The sequence below is a fragment of the Narcine bancroftii genome, chromosome 2, assembly GCF_036971445.1.
Source record: "Narcine bancroftii isolate sNarBan1 chromosome 2, sNarBan1.hap1, whole genome shotgun sequence".
Taxonomy (NCBI): domain Eukaryota; kingdom Metazoa; phylum Chordata; class Chondrichthyes; order Torpediniformes; family Narcinidae; genus Narcine; species Narcine bancroftii.
Window position 1 is genome coordinate 249601093 of NC_091470.1, and position 17333 is coordinate 249618425.

The 17333-nt window shown below is 40.8% G+C and overlaps 1 long non-coding RNA gene across 1 annotated transcript in view; it reads right to left on the reverse strand.

Moving 5' to 3' along the window:
• LOC138752662 (uncharacterized) overlaps window positions 1-17333 on the reverse strand; it is a 33884-nt gene that overhangs the window by 15367 nt on the left and 1184 nt on the right. The window lies entirely within an intron of this gene.

Sequence of the window (17333 nt, forward strand, 5' to 3'; positions counted from 1 at the left end):
CAGAGCCCACCTCACTAACAAAAGACAAAGGAGGAAAAACCCAACACCCAACCCCAACCAACCAATTTTCCCTTGCAACCGCTGCAACCGTGTCTACCTGTCCCGCATCGGATTTGTCAGCCACAAAGGAGCCTGCAGCTGACGTGGACATTACCCCTCCATAAATCTTCGTCCGCGAAGCCAAGCCAAAGAAAGAAGATAACATTTATATATTAGGACATAAAAATTTACAGCGTATCTGGGCCATTCCATCCATGATGGTAGTAAAAAGAATTATTAAGGCATGCCATACTACTGTCAATACATCGACATGAATATTCTGAAAGCATCATTGGTTCCCAAGTAGTATCAATGTATCAGTTGGTGCTATGCAATCAGGATTTGGAATATCCTGAATGCATGTTGCAGTCTTCTCTTCTAGACACATTATCAAATTTTATAAGAAACAAAGAGCAGTAGGATCTCAGCATTTCTGGGGGAAAAGCAGTGTTGTTGCAGGTCAAGGCCATTCATCAGTTCTGCATCAGACCCTCTGAAGCTCCTCCTGCAGCTTTACTTACTTTGATACAATTTTGGTTTCCTCGTATGCCCTTTCTTTTGCTTTTATTTTGGCTTTGACTTTTCTTGTCAATCAGAGTTGTGTCATTTTTCCATTCAAAATGTTTTTCATTTTTGGAATAATCCTGTCACACACCTTTCATATTTCTCACAGAAACTCCAGCCTTTGTTGCTCTGGTGTCCTCCTTGCTAGTGTGCCTTTCCAAATAATTTTTGCCAGTTCCTCTCTCATACCTTTATTCCACTGGTATTCTAACAAGTCTGATTTTATTTTCTCCCTCTCAAACTGCAGGGCAAATTCTATCATATTATGAACGTTGCCTCCTAAGGGTTCTCTTATCTTCAGCTCCCTTGTCAACGCTGTATATTACACAATACCCAATACCAATTTGCCATTTCCCTCATCGGCTAAGCCACAAGCAGTTCTCAGAAGCCACCCTGATGGCATTTGATAAATTCCTTCTCTTGGGATGCAGTACAAAGCTAGTTTTCCCAATCAATCTACCTATTGAAATCTCCCCTGAGTATTGTAACATTGCCCTTTTTGCATGCTTCTCTGTGTTCCTCTGCAGTTTGCACTCCTGATGAATGGTTCAGGCCCAAAATGTTGCTTTCAATTTTTGCTGATGGATGCTGAGATTTTACAGCACTTTTGTGTACTGCAGTCTCTTGAGTCTCCACCAAATTCAACAATTTCATATGATAATTTTTTTTCTGCCGTGGGTTATCTGTCTGAAAATATTACCTCAGGATCTCTCATTCTATAAATGGTGCCTGATCTACTGGACATTACCTACTGCTCTGTCCTGATGTCTATGCCACAGGTTTTGCATGTTCCTTTGTTTGCTTTCTCTCTCATTAAATGCCCTCAATAACCACCAATCACACTTTTTGTCAGCTTTATCCCTCTTCTGTCTCTCTGCATCTTAAAACAACTCTCTTCCCAAGTTCTGATATTCTGACCTGAAATCTTAACACTTTCTCTTTCCACAGATGCTGCCTGACCCACTGAGGGTTTCCAGTATTTTCTGCTTTTAGCAACAATTGATGTTTCACAAACAGGTTCATAACTATCCACAAGGACCAATTAGCATTACATAAACAAGATGCCAACTGTCCTAAATGCATAAATTTACATGATATTAACAGGATTCCAAATGTGTGAGTTACAATTTTGATTATTATAGATGAAAGAAATGGTAAATGTTTACACATATAATAGCATATCTCATTAAATCTGTGGATGATATTCCATTGATATATTTTAGTACTTCATTTATTTAATGCATCAGTTGTGTTGTGCATAGCTCCCACAACCAGCAACAGAATAATGGGGTAAATAATTATTCTTTTATTCAGGGAATAATGGGATAATCCATGTACTTCAGTTTAAAGCATATGTGAGGAAGAACTCCTTCTCCCAGAGAGTGGCAAATCTGTGGAATCCTCTGTCCTCTGAAGCAGTATAGGCTGCCTCATTAAATATATTTAAGAGACAGATAAATAGATTTGTGAATAATAGGGGAATTCATTGTTTTGGAAATTGGCAGGTAGGTGCAGCTGAGTCCATGGCCAGATCAGCGACAATCTTATTGAATGGTGGGGCAGACTCAATGGGCCAGATATCCTCCCCCTGCTCTGATTCCTTATGTTATCTCCTTAATGTTGATTAATAAGCTGCAAAAATAGAGCAGATACTAAGAAGAACTGTTCTACTCTTTGGGAACTGTTGTACCTACCAGAGACAGGAGATCAGGCATTAATTTAACGTCTCTTCAGGAAAACAGTTCCCCTAACAATGCAACACTCTTAATGCTGCAATGGAATGCTAGTTTAAACATTGCACCCAAGTATCTTAGAGAGGGACCTGAATTCACAAGCTTTACCCTCAGACAAGATGTTCTCCCAACCATTACAAAGCTGCAAGGAAGATGTGCTACAATAGGTATTGATAATTACATTAAGATTAGGAATCTTCAGTTCGCTGGAAAAGGGATCATATAATTAATATTAAATTTCTATTTATATTGATATATACATTTATTTATTTTAAATTATTTCTTTGTATCTACATGTGATTATTACGTACTGTGTATTGTGTGTGAATGTATATGCACCATGGCCCGAAGAAAGGCTGTTTCATCAAGTTGTATATGCACAGTCAGATGATAATAAACTTGAACTTATAGAAATGCTTGTACTCGTTTATTTTATGGCACATCGGAGCTTTCTAAGATTATTTTGTCATTTCCAATGATCCGAATTGGGAAGTCTGGTTGATCGACTGCTAGTAGCACTCCCATGGAAATTCTAACCCAGAACACGATATCTGCAGCAAAGTCAATGATACAATTGAACAACAGCAACATGGATTTGGAAGTGATATCAGCGCAACTTTAATTTGCATGAGTTTTTAGCATACCTATAAAATCCAGAGTGATTCACGAGAGCAAAAATGTACAATGCAGAATGAATTGTCGACCAATTATTGTGGCTGATCAGTGTTTTACTCACCTCCAGTAGAAATTCCTTAATCTTGTCTGTCTTAAAATCCTCACTCCTCAGACTTGCTGTCGTGAGTGTGCAAAATCCCAAGAATAAGGGAAAAAGGTAAAGCTAATATTGATTCCTCAAAATAGATATGAAAGCATAATTAAGAGCAGGAGTAAGAACTGAGATGCTTGAAGAACTCAGTGGGTCTGGTCTGGCAGCATCTGTGGAGGGGAATGAAGAGTTGATGATTCAGGTTGAGAGCCTTTGGAAAGATGAGGAGCAGGGATAGGCCATTCAGCCCTTCAAGACTGCTACGTCATTCAATATAAATGTGATTTATCATTTGCCTTATCAATGTATTCTTGCTCTCTCCTTGTACACCTTAATCCTATTTGCATCTAGAAACATATTCATCTCCTTAAAAATAATTAAACAACTTGCTCTCTGTCATTGTGAATGCAACAGGTTCACTCCCCTCAAGGTGAAAGAAACTCAGACCTAAGTTCCTCATGTCCTGAGACATATACTCCTTATACTAGATCACCCTGTTCACCCTCAACCCTCAACAAACATCACATCTCGGAGAAATATCCTCTCTCCATCTAAATCAGTGGTTCTCAAACTTTTTCTTTCCATTTACATACCACTTTAAGTATTCCCTATGCCATAAGTGCTCTGTAAGGGATTGCTTAAGGTGGTGTGTGAGTGGGAAGAAAAAGTTTGAAAACCACTATTATGTGCATGGTTTCATAACTCCAAGCGAAATGGACCAATGACCACTGTTTTAATCGTACCTAATTGACTCGTTATGTGCACGGTTTCATAACTCCAAATGAAATGGGCCAATGACAATTTTTCTCAAGCAAAATATTTCAGTAACAATTGGGACTAGAGCAGTGGTTCTCAACCTTCCCTTCCCATTCACATACGTTCTTAAGCAATCCCTTACTAATCACAGAGCACTTAGGAATTACTTAAAGTGGAATGTTATTAGAAAGAAAAAAGTTTGAAAACCACTGATCTAAAGTCTTAAACCTTGGCAGAATTTTGTAGATTTCAATTAGACTTCTCACAGAGGGTTGTGGATACAGCTCAGTTCATCACACAAAACCCCTTCCTTTCCATCAACAAATTGAAAACTCAACCCACTCAGGCCTCATTCTCCTCACCCTCCACCTGTTAGGAAGTAGATTCACAAGTTTAGGGACACACCACTTTCAGACTCCTGAACAAAGTACTAGCAAAATTCTGTTGTCTTTGTTCTATACCAGTGGTTTTCAAACTATTTTTTTTCCATTCACATACTAGCTTAAGAAATCCCTTCATAACCACATAGGATGTCATATTAACAGGTAATGTCAAGCAACATTATTGAAGAAAATTATCTGGTGGTATCACATTGTTTTTTTTTATGGGATCTTGTGTAATAATGAGTTGTCATGCATTCTATGTTATTTCGACTACAGTTGAAATTACCTCACTGTTCTAAGTACCATGAGATGATTTTTTTTAAGCTAGAGATACAGCAAGGTAGCAGGCCCTTCCAGCCCTCAAGACCACGCCATCCAAATTCACCAATTTGCGACCAATTAAACTTCTAACCCTGTGTAATCTGCTTGGAATTTGGGAGGAAACTGGAGCATCTGGAGGAAACCCACACAGATGCGGGAAACACCCCCAATCTCCTGAAAGGCGGCACTGGTTTCAAACCCACATTGCTGGTGGTGTAATAACGTTGCCCTAACCAGTAGGCTAACCATGCTGCCCAAACTGAACCTTCTCAGAAATACTGGTCTTTCTCTCTGTTCCTCAGATTCATTCTTCTGCTTAATGGCTGCTTTCAATTTTCTTTTAAGTTACAGCTGCAATATTTATCTTCAATGGAGATGTTAAGTGATGATACAAGGGATATTTTGATATTTCTTTTAAAGTCTGTGCAGGTTAAGCAGTACTGGTTCTGGTTAAAACCATTTTTTTAAAAAAATCTTTTGAGTCCTTTTAAAATCCATTTTGATGCATAGTTTTACTCTTTGCAAAAATTTATTTTGTTTTCTTTAGCCTTTATGTTCCATCTCCATCAATTGTAAATCATTAAAGGCTTGTTTCCACATTCTTAAATATACTGTACTGAAAGCATCAAGCCAGATGAAGGAGTTTCATCAAACACAGATCTGTAGAGCACAGTAGCTCGCCCTTCAGTTCACAATGTCTGTGATGAATCTCTTCTGCCTCCATATCTCTCCAATCCTGCGTATTCATGTGTTGTCTGGCTGCCTCTTTAAATGCTGCTTTCATATCTGTTTTCACCACCACTACAGGCAACCCATTCCATGCACCTGCCATTCTCTAAGTCTTGTATTTTTTAAGGTCTAGCAGAAAGTGTTAAAATAACCTATTTGAAACTACTTAATCCTTAATACCAAATGATGACCACACTGTGCATTGTGACCTCATGGATCAATTATGTGTAGTACATACCGTAGATAAACAGAGCCCAAGTCTTTCTTGCCAAGTATAGTCGGAGAGAGACACAACATAGAAGCAGACCCTTTAGCCTACTGAGTCCATGCCAACCATCAGACACCGATGTTTCCTCCATTATTTCCATTTTCCCCAAATTTCACATCAATGCCTCGCCCCGTCCCCCACATTCCCCCACTTGCTTACACAGAAGGGGTAATTTTAAACCTGCATATATAATATCCCATGAACATTCTTCCTAATTTTCTAAAGTCTGGAATTTAAAAAAAAAAGAGTAGATGTCAACACACACATGGTATAAAATGCTTTAAAAATCTTTTGTGACCATCAAAAAAATTGTGATGTTATTCCTCCCCCCCCCCCCAATTTACAACCACCATAGGTGCTTTACCTGCAGCCGCAAGAAACTTCAGAGGGTTGCGAACACAGATCAGCCCATCACACAAGCCTCATCCCCTCCACTGACTCCACTGACATTTCCCGCTTTCTTAGAAAATTAGCCGACAAATTGAAAGACTCATCCCACCCAGGCCACACGCTCTTCACCCTCCTCCCTTACCAATCACCATTTATAAGGCAAATTGCTCTAAGCAGCCTCAGAAAATAATCTTTGATAAAGAAGATATTGCTTGGGACAGTCACATCCCCGTAGCTTGTGGGGCTCCAGTGACTGCATTTGCTGTGGCTTATACTACAGTTGAGTATGCATTGGAAAGGGAAGCATGCAAATGAGATCAGATCACCAAAGCAATGTTTGGGGGTGGGGGTGGAGGGGGAGTGCAGGAGAGGTGGCAGTCAGTGGCAGGCTGGGCTAAAGTCATGGGCAGAGAGGCGTGGAGATGGATCAGGAGCAATTCTCCTGGCTGGAAGTTGGGGGAAGGATTGGGGTCAAAACTGTAAGGTAAGCAGAGGAACAGAGGGAGTTATGGTACATTCCTCGAAGGTGGATTCCTATGTAGACAGGGTGGTTAAGAAGGCCTTCATAAATCATAGTATAGAGTATAGGAGCTGGGAAGTGATGCTGCGACTGTTTAAGGGATTGGTGAGGCCAGTTCTGGTCTCCAAATTATAGAAAGGATATAGATAAGGTGGAGAGGGTGCAGAGAAGATTTACTAGGATGTTGCCTGGCTTACAACATCTAGGGTACAGAGAAAGATTAAAGAGACTGGGACTTTATTCATTGAAACATAGACGGTTGAGAGGGGATTTGATAGAGGTATTTAAAATTATGAAGGAGTAGACTCTTTCCCCTGAGGGCAGGGGAGGTTGGAACAAGGGTAAGGGGCCAAAACTTTAGGAGAAATGTTAGAAAATGCTTCTTCACTCAGAGAGTGGTGGCAGAATGGAATGATCCTCCAGAAGAAATAGTTGCGGCAGGATCCTTTCTGTCATTTAAGAGAAGGTTGGATGTAGACATGGATTGAGGGGGTTGGAGGGTTAAGGGCGGAGAGTGGGAGGGGGGGATCTAGTGGAGTTGTTCAAGTGAACTTGCGTGGACTCGAGGGGCCGATATGGCCTGTTTCCGCACTGTAAACTGTTATATATTGTTATATGGTTATAAAGTGTTTCCTCAGGAAAACAGCCAACATCGTCCTGACCATGCTTTCTTCTCACTACTACCTTCAGACAGAAGACACAGACACATTAAGTCCCACACATCCAGGTCTTCTCCAACTGCCATCAGGCTTTAGAACCTCCCGTACTACTGTAATCCCAACCATAAACGACTCCAGGACTACCAAACAATCTCTCTGCACAATTTTTGCACTACTGCAACTGTAAATATTTATCTATCATTTTACATTTATTAACTTTTTTTCATCTCTCATAGCATATTATGTTAATTTAATTCATACATTGTTTGTCAGTGTGTTTTCTGTGTCTGTCTAGCTGCAGTGATCAGGAATTTCAAAGCATTTGCATATTGAACTTGTGTCTTTCTCTTTCTTTGGCTTGGCTTCGCGGACGAAGATTTATGGAGGGGGTAAAAAGTCCACGTCAGCTGCAGGCTCGTTTGTGGCTGACCAGTCCGATGCGGGACAGGCAGACACGATTGCAGCGGTTGCAAGGGAAAATTGGTTGGTTGGGGTTGGGTGTTGGGTTTTTCCTCCTTTGCCTTTTGTCAGTGAGGTGGGCTCTGCGGTCTTCTTCAAAGGAGGCTGCTGCCCGCCAAACTGTGAGGCGCCAAGATGCACGGTTTGAGGCGTTATCAGCCCACTGGCGGTGGTCAATGTGGCAGGCACCAAGAGATTTCTTTAGGCAGTCCTTGTACCTTTTCTTTGGTGCACCTCTGTCACGGTGGCCAGTGGAGAGCTCGCCATATAATACGATCTTGGGAAGGCGATGGTCCTCCATTCTGGAGACGTGACCCATCCAGCGCAGCTGGATCTTCAGCAGCGTGGACTCGATGCTGTCGACCTCTGCCATCTCGAGTACCTCGACGTTAGGGGTGTGAGCGCTCCAATGGATGTTGAGGATGGAGCGGAGACAACGCTGGTGGAAGCGTTCTAGGAGCCGTAGGTGGTGCCGGTAGAGGACCCATGATTCGGAGCCGAACAGGAGTGTGGGTATGACAACGGCTCTGTATACGCTTATGAACTTGTGTACATGACAATAAACTACAATCATCACTGCCATCATCAAATAGCTCAGAGGTAAATGATATTGATAATGAATTGGTTACGTTCAGTCTGAGAAGGAAGTAATATTCACCTGTTTCACAGGGAGGAGTAAGAAAGGAATCAAAAAGATGAAAAAACGGGCCGTTGTCGTGCATCTCTCGCAGAAAACAACAATGTGAGTGGGATGAATCAGTTCATGATTCTTTTTATTGAATAACGGAAAAATATGCAACAGTAATGAACTCTCCACATGTCTCAGAGGTAGCGATGGCATTGACCTGAACAAATTTTTACCTTCAAGTTTTTCAAAATCAGAGCACATTTGCTTTTAAAAAAGAAGACAAGGATTTTTTTTTACTGAGCTACTCAGAAAGCGCGATTGAGACATGGATGTATTGGAAACGTGAGCAGTCTTACAGTACTGGCACGGCACACTTCAAAGACCGGCGTAATGCAAAGCTCATGGAAGTCCAATAGCCCATAGGTCAAAGGGCAGAGTTTTGATGGATTATGGGATTGTAACTGTCCCTGCTTGCTGACAGCTTTTATTGGTTGGTAGGATGAGTCTGTAAACCTTTATATAATTATTGTATGACAGGCTTTGTGCTTCTGCATCGCTGGCACTTGCTCAGGGATCGCTACAAAGATAATTTCAAAAATGAATAGTAAGTATTGATCGCTCCCTTGTAGTGCCTTATCAGCAAGTTGAGTCAACTTCTGTAGATTATAACTTCAATGTCATTCACCATGATATGATACGTATTACAAAGTGGCAATTTAAACCGAGCCCTGATTTAATTCTTAATGGATTTTCATAGAACGTAGGGCAATAAATCACCATCTGTATAATATTTAGAAATGTACACAGTTTGCTAAGAATTACTGGCAGAATCTACGAGGTCTCAGAATGACCACAGAGGGCAAGTAGCATCAGTGAGAACCTTCTGAATGATTGGCCTCTGCTTGGTTCTGACATTAGGTCATCGCAATGTTCTAATGGTGGTCTCTAGCTGATTTTGTTTTCGTGCAGAGGAGAGTTTAACTTTGTAACCAACTGCTGGTTACCTGACATCCTCGACTTATCCAATTTGCTCCTTCTGTCAGCAGTTTGCCAAACACGTTTTTTTTGTGTGTGTGTGTGTGTGGATATATCGAGTTGTTGGGATAGATTCTGCGAGATTTGCAGTCCAATTCTTTTTCTGTGGGAATGAATTTTGCATTCTGCAGTAAGTAAATATGTCTGGGTGCATAAAACAAAGCCATTTTCCTCTGCAACTCACTATGCTAAATTTTAACTGTTTGAGTTCTGCAAACTGTTCAGAGATTTTCAACGCCACAGATAGTAAATGTCCAATAGTCAGGCATCTGCATGTTCTGAAATGCTGCTGGTTTGCTATCTGGCTCACTCATTTGACTAGAATGTAAGCTAGAGGTCCGGAGTACGATTGTGATGTATGGCTGGAGCCAGGATTGAGTTCTGGAACAGCAATGGTCAGAAACATGGATGGGTTGGCAGCCAGAGGTGGGGTCCATATTGCCTGTATACTTTCTGCCCCTTTGAACTCATCAGATCCATGTAAAAAATAACTTATAACTGCATGTAACATGTTGAAAAAAGAAGTGAACTGCGAACGTAATGTGTCTGAGGATTAATAGGAATAATATCCAGTAGTTTGGAAAATCCACAAGTCTGATATGACCAAGGGGTGTTCCAATTTCAATCAATAAAAATAGAAAATCAGTCACTGTTTTTCCAGAGAACAAAGGCAATCATATGTGGAGGGGTGACCAAAAGCTTGAGCAAAGAGAGAGGGGAGGATTTAAGGAAGTGGTTCTCAATCTTTTCTTTTCCACGCTACATAATCCCTTAACTAATCACAGAGCACCTAGTAAGGTGGTATGTGAGGGGAAAGAAAATGGTTGAGAACCACTGGTTTAAGGAGTAGCATAAAACAGGAGAGAGGGGTTTTGGTGGGGATTTCCAGAACTTGAGGCATGAAAGTAGAAGCAACGGTATCTGTGAATGTTATGAAGCTGAGATCTCAAACAGATAGTGATATTTTGGGTTGAGATCCTTTGTCCTGGTTCCCAGTTGACTGTTTTCTTCCAGTCTTTAATGACTACATGTTAAATTTAAACCCAAGTTATCACCACTCTAGGGGGCAGTCCCAGTCCAATCTCTGAATGAATGAATAATTTATTGTCAGTGTATAAAGTCTTATTTGCTACAGCTTCCTTGATACATAAAACACACTTACAACAATTTATCTACAATTAACACGTAAGAAGAGAACAAAATAAATAATATAAAAGGGAGAGAAAAAACATTTACATTTGTCTAGCAATGCAAAAGAATTGTTGCATTGGTAGTGCTGACAGTTCTTTGGTGGTCTCGGAGAGCGTTGTGATGAAGGTAGTACAGGCACGTTCAAGATACCTGTTGGATAACATCAGAGTGCTTCTGGGAATCACCTGTAATTCCTTGCTGCGAACTGGAGTCTCATCCACTGAGACTGAACAGTAGAGGTTCTTCCACACACTTAATTATCAATGTACAACAATATTTAATTAGTCAGGAAATGGTGGGCACATTTCCAGAAAGTTCCACCAACCAGCAACATTAAAAATTGTGGGGTTGAAGTTGTAAATAGGTCAGTCTGGATTAGGATGGCAGATCACATATCGAAAAGACATTTAGGGATGGGCCAAAGAGGATTTTACAACATCTATTATATCCATGGTCGTCATTACTGATACTGGCTGCTCATGGGTTTACTGAATTTAAAGTCCGCAGCTGCTGTGATGGGATTTTAGCTCACGTTGCCAAATTATTAGGGTTGGAGCTTAATCACTATGCTCTGGTACTTACTTATTAGACACAGAAGGAGGCCTTTCGGCCCATTGGATCCTTGCCAGTTCCCAGCCGAGCTATTCTATCATTTCCATTTACCCTCTTTCCCACAATGCATTCTCTCATACTTGTCCATCAGTCCCTTTTGACTCAACTCCTCCAACTTCAAACAGGTCATTTCTACCTGCTCTCACCTTGCCTCAGTTTGTTTTACTGTGTAGTTTGGCCTGCTGGTCATATCCCACAGCCTTCCAATTATTACACAGAAAAAATAAGCTTAATCTAATCTTTCTTGCCCCTTGACTGCCGCATTAGATTATTCAGTCTCAATCTATCAGTGATACTTTGTTGGTTCCCCTCTTTGCACAAAAACTCATTTTCCCTTTCTTTTCCAGTTCTAAAGTAATGTCCCAGTCCTGAAACCGTTGTTTTCCCACAAATGCTGTCTAATCTGCTGAACTTTTAAAATATTTTCATTACCTTTAGATTTTTTGGTACAATTTGTGGTATTTTAAAGTAACAAATTAATCTACAGGACATACAACATGGAAGGAAACTGGAGCATGGAAAGCTCCACACAAACTCCACACAAAAACTACATGCAGTCAGGATTGCCTACCTGGAGCCATGAGGCAGCAGTGTTGATTAGTGTTCCACCAGGCAACTCTTTTTTTTTAATATTTTAATTTGATTTTGGTTGTTACAGACCATGTCATTTTTATCCAATGATTTACTTATATATGACAGCTCTCCCTCACCCATTCCCACCCCCTTATCCCTCCCCCAAGAAAAAAAGAGAAAAGATTGACGTGATATAAAGCAGAAAAGTTAGAAAAGGAGGAAAAGAACAAAGAGAAGAAATGAGAGGTTGAACGTGGCGTCAGCATTTCTCATATATGTCCATGGAGGCCATGGGACAATCCCCTTGTGTTGGCACTTTTTCTTAATCTATCTGTTAGCAGTTTTCTATAAACCTTTTTGTTGGGGAATGGCTACAGTCATGCTCCTGTATATTCCAGATATGGTTGCCATATTCCAACGAAGGTGCTGTGTTGGTTCCGAAGGTTATTGGTAATCTTTTTCCATGGGAATACAGCTGTGCATCTCGGTAGCTCATTTGCTGATAAGAAGAGGGGAGTCGTACCAGGTCATTGCTATGCATTTTTGCTATGGCCAGGGATATGAATGTAAATTGAATTTGGAATTTGATCAGTTTGTAGCCTATATCCATAAGATTCCCTAGAAGATATAGTGTTGGGTCTGGAGGGAACATTACCTTTGTTATTTTGGCTAGTATGTTGGCCAAATCTTGCCAGCCAGCAGGCAACCCTTGCTACCCATGCCCAGGTATTTTGATTTGGCAAGATATATTTAATGGGATAGGTCATGATTAAGGTGTATAAAATTATGAGGGGCATAGATAGGGTGGAACCCCCAAAACTTTTCCCCACCTCAGGTAGAGATAAAACTAGAGGACTCATATTTACAGTAATGTGTAAGAGACTTAGAAGGGATCCGAAGGGAACTTTTCACCTAAAAAGTGGTGAATACCTGGCACACACTGCCAGAGAGAATGGTGGAAATGGAATCACCCAGGTATAGAATCTGGCTATGGTCCATGTGAAGGAAAATTGGATTATATGTAAGGATGACCAATGGTTAGTCTGAGAGAAGGCTGAATGGCCTGTTTCCATTCTGTAATAATCTATGATTCATGTAAAGGCACATTAAAGATTTGTTCTGGGGATACACCCTGCAGGATGTTATGTGAGACTTATGTTGGTGCACTCTTGCAGTTTGGATGAGAGGCATTAATAGGGGCTGGTGATTTCTCACACAATGTTCCTGAGAAACATCTATTCCCCAACATGTGGTGGAATCACACAGCTCCTCTACCAAGGAGGCAATTGCTCTGGTAGATGATTGGGTTGAGCTATAGAGCTCTTTATACCCCCTCCGCCCAGCCTTCCCCCACCTATGATGACAGTAATCAGCAGCTGGAGGGTGGCTACAATCATCTATCCTAACATTCCACTTCAGGAAAAGCAACTCCACTTCACCAGCGTGAGATTTCCTCTTTTCCACTTTCTCTGCTCCACATCCTCCCGAGGTCACAATTGCTGATTTGGGACAAAATTAAAGACCGGTTCACGCCATGAATTCATATCAATTGGAGAGTAAATTGAACTGACAAAATTCATTTCAGTTTTGACCCGTAACAGACATCAGAGGAAGGAAACCATCATATGCTTTCTCACTTTAGATTTCAGCATTGCACTTGAACAGGCAAAGTGAACAGAAGCTCCCAGCAGTTTCGTTAATCAGAACTGGCTCAAGCTAGACAATTACATTCACTGACACTGCTGAGGAGATGCAAATTGGTTGTTCACCTAACAGAGAAACAAGACGATGCCCAAACAAAATGGTTCTCTGTAATCCAGCAGCAGGTGAGAGTTTAACTCATGCCTAATTGAATAATTTTATTCACACGATTGTACTGTCATGAGCCAAGCAGCACAACCAAGCTTTTTGGGGTTTTACTTTCCTGGCTGAGAAGGGCATTCAAAAGCCAGCAATAAAGTGGATTAGTTCATCTCTGGAGCAAATGATTCTTTGGGTTACTACATTCCCTGTGGAAATAAGGTATGGTAATACGTTGACTCAGCCACTAACACAAATCACGTTTACGTGCATCCACTCACTCCCTAGCACATTTACCCTCTGACCACACTTGCTCACGAATATGCCTTTATCCTGCTACAAATAAAAGCGGAAACATGGCAGAGAAATTCAGGGGAAAATCCTGGCAACTTCCTCCCTGGCTCTGAGACCACCTTCTCGAGAGTCAGAAATACCCTCTCTGTGGTCAAATATTCATCAGATTTCCTTCTATTAATATTCTGTTACTATTCCACAGGTAAGTTGTCCATGGCTTGGCAATACTGCAAAAAAAAATGAAATGGCATACCAGACAAAAGACAGGGTGAAAGTACAATATATTGAATGATAGAGGTACTCAGTTATGCAGCATGGAAACAGATCATTTAGCCCAACTTGTCTATGCTACCCAATGTCCCACCTGTTAGTCCATTTGCCTGCCATATCTGTCTAAACCTTCATTATCTATGTACCTTAGTCAGATGATTTTTAAAGTTTGTTATTGTACTCACCAATATAGCTATTTTCTGGCAGCTGTTTCAGATTTGCAACAATCTGTGCTTCTCTGGTCCCCTTTAAGTTTTACCTCCTTTATCTTCAATCTATGTCCTCCAGATTTAGACTCCTCTAATCTTGAACAAACACTGCAACCATTTATTTTGTTCTTCATGATTTAAATATATCTATCAGGCTACCCCTGTGAGCTTTCTATCCACACCAAGGAAAAAGGTCTCAGCCCATCTTGTCTCTCTCTACCAATCAATGCCTTCAGTCCTGTTTACGCCCTTGTGAATCATTTCTGTACCTTTTTCTGGTTATTGACATCCTTCCTAAGGCTATGACAGCAGAACTATGCTCAATACTCCAAAAGTGGTCACAACAACATCTTGGACAATTGTAACATCATGTCCCAACTTTTATACTCATTGCCCTAGCTGATGTGCTAACTGCCTTCTTCCCCAACCATCTACCTGTGCCATCACTTTCAAGGAGCTATGTATTTGTACCTAGATGCATCTCTGTTTTACAGCACTTTCCAGGGCCCTGGTATTTACTGTAGAAGTCCTGCCATGGTGTAATTTCCCAAACTGAATTTCCTCACACTTATTCGTTAAATTCCTCGGCCCACCCTCCCAGTTCATCTCGATCTTCTTGTAATTTTAGATAACCTTCGTCACTGCCCACCAATTTTGGTAGCATCACAAATTTATTAACCATTTCAACTACATTCTCACCCCTGTCAATAATGTAGACGACAAACAACTCTGGATCCAGCAATGATCCCTACAGTACATCTCTGGTCACAGACTCCAACCTGAACAACACCATTCGACTAGCACCTTCTAACTCCATCTACAAGACTACATCTTCTGATAAATGTTTTGTGTCCCTGCTCAGAAACCTGAGGAAATAAGCCACAAAAGGGGGCAGTGTAGCTTTAAACTAGCTTCTCGTTGTGAAACAGAACAAGACCACACAGTCTTAACATGGGATCAGGTGGCCACCACCACAGTCAGTAATTTGTTTGCAGAATAATCCATTATTTACCATGATTCTCACATTTACTTCCTGTTTTATTTTCAACAACTCTTACTACTTGCCCTTCACTTTTTTTTTGTTTGCCATGGAACACACAGAAATTAATGACCTGTGATCTGTGATCTAACAGTGAAGCTCACTGTTATAATGGAGGAAATCTCCCTACAATTTCTGGGGCACTTTTAGGCATAAACATTCATGGAAAATTGATTCACTGCTCCTCTCCAGGATACCCTGCTCCAGTGTCCTCATGAAAGCACTAACGACAAGTCAATGATTTGACATGAATTTCAATATACTCACAGCACACAATGCACTGAAAATGTTGAGTCTTGCAACTATATTTTTTCACAATTTCAGTGCTGTTTTTATTCTTACACTGTTTAATATACAGTAAAATCCCTGTTATCCGGAATTCAAGCAATCAGCAACCTCAAGTGACCAGCAAAAAAAAATTGCAGATAATAAATGGTAAAAAATTAAATTAGTGCCCCCTAGCAGTTAGTTCATCAATCTATGTAATGCAATCTCAAGCAACCGACAAATTCCGGCATCTATCATAGGCGCTGGATACCAGGAGTTTGACTGTATTCAAAAACTACTTTTCCATTATTTTTTAAATTTGCAATATCAGTTCAATTTTTAGCAATTTATATTACCTCGGTTTCAGCTTTAGTCCATATAGCTGCCCTAATCCTTATGACGATCTAAGAGAACTTCTAAAAATAACATTTTTGGGTCCTTTTGTTTCTGTCTGGTGGAATTCATCAGTGTGAGTACATTATAGTTCATGACATTGCAAAATGTAAAACGATACCATAAGTGAACATATTTTGGGATTTTCTTTTGAGGTAAATCAGCAGGAAGTAATAGGTAACCTATTTGTACAAGTGAGTTAACTGGCAACTTACCCAGTTACCTACTCAGGAATCGTGCGTCGTGAAAAGGTCAGACCGAGCAGGGCCGGTCAAAATTTGTGGAGGGTACTCTTAGAGCTCAGCAGAGTTCACCCCCCAATCCCCTTCAGGTAGTGTGAAACCACAAATGGCTTACCAGGTAAGCTTCGTGACATCACCTCTGTGCATGCATCACATAGGCGTCACAGTTCCATACAGGTGGAGGAGCTGATTGGCAGATGGATCCGGGGAGGGAGGGTTGAGAAATAGCAACAGAGGTTTGGAGATGACACAACAAAGAAATGCAGATTGTGGTCTTTTAGAAAGGAAACAATGAGAGGAAGCAGATTAGGGATAGAAGATAGATGGGAACATCAGGGAAAGAGGATAAGGGGCCAAGTAGGTTGACTGTCTGAGTGATACGTAGATAGAATCAGTTTAGATAGAGGAAATAATCTGGGTATGGGGGCTGGCAGTGATTAGAAAGAAGGGTGTCTGAGAGAAGGAGGTGGATGGATTAGTAGCAGAGAGAATGTTCGGGGGTGTGGGTTAACTGAAATTAGAAAACTCAATGGTCATGCCATTGGGACACTGTGCAGGTGGAATATACTGAGTAATGTTCTTCTAGCTTGCATTTGGCCTTACCCAAGCAGTGGAGATGGCTGAGAACAGACAGATATGTGTGGGAATGGGGAGAGCAGTTGACATGTAACTAGTTCCAGATGGCAATTGTGGACAGTACAGGTGATTGGCAGTTGCAGGAATGGATAAGGTATTGCTCACAAAACCAACTGAAGTGGCCCTATTCTTCCTTCTGATTCCATCGCTCACAGCTTTTGCTCCCTTCAACCAATTCCAATTAAAATTTTGAGCATTTGGTTTTCTTTTGCTGCCTCACATTGGCTCATATTGTTAATGATTCTCTTGCTTCATGTTCTATACATTTTGTATCAGTAAAGCTAAATTTTTAAAGATGCTGTAGGTACCAAAGTTACATACAGTGCTATTGTCCATAATCTGCATTCTTCCTGATCAAATGTCCAGTCATCACTCCTAATCTAAAGAACTCTTCGTCTCACTGTTTTCCAATCTGTCAATCTATTTCATAGAACGCAGTACAGTACAGGAGCAGGTTCTTTGGTTCACCTGTCAATCTCTCTTTCTTCATTAAATTCTTTGAACATCACTCGTGTTGTTATCGCTGGGGGAGGGATTCCCCTTAAAATGCCCAGTTG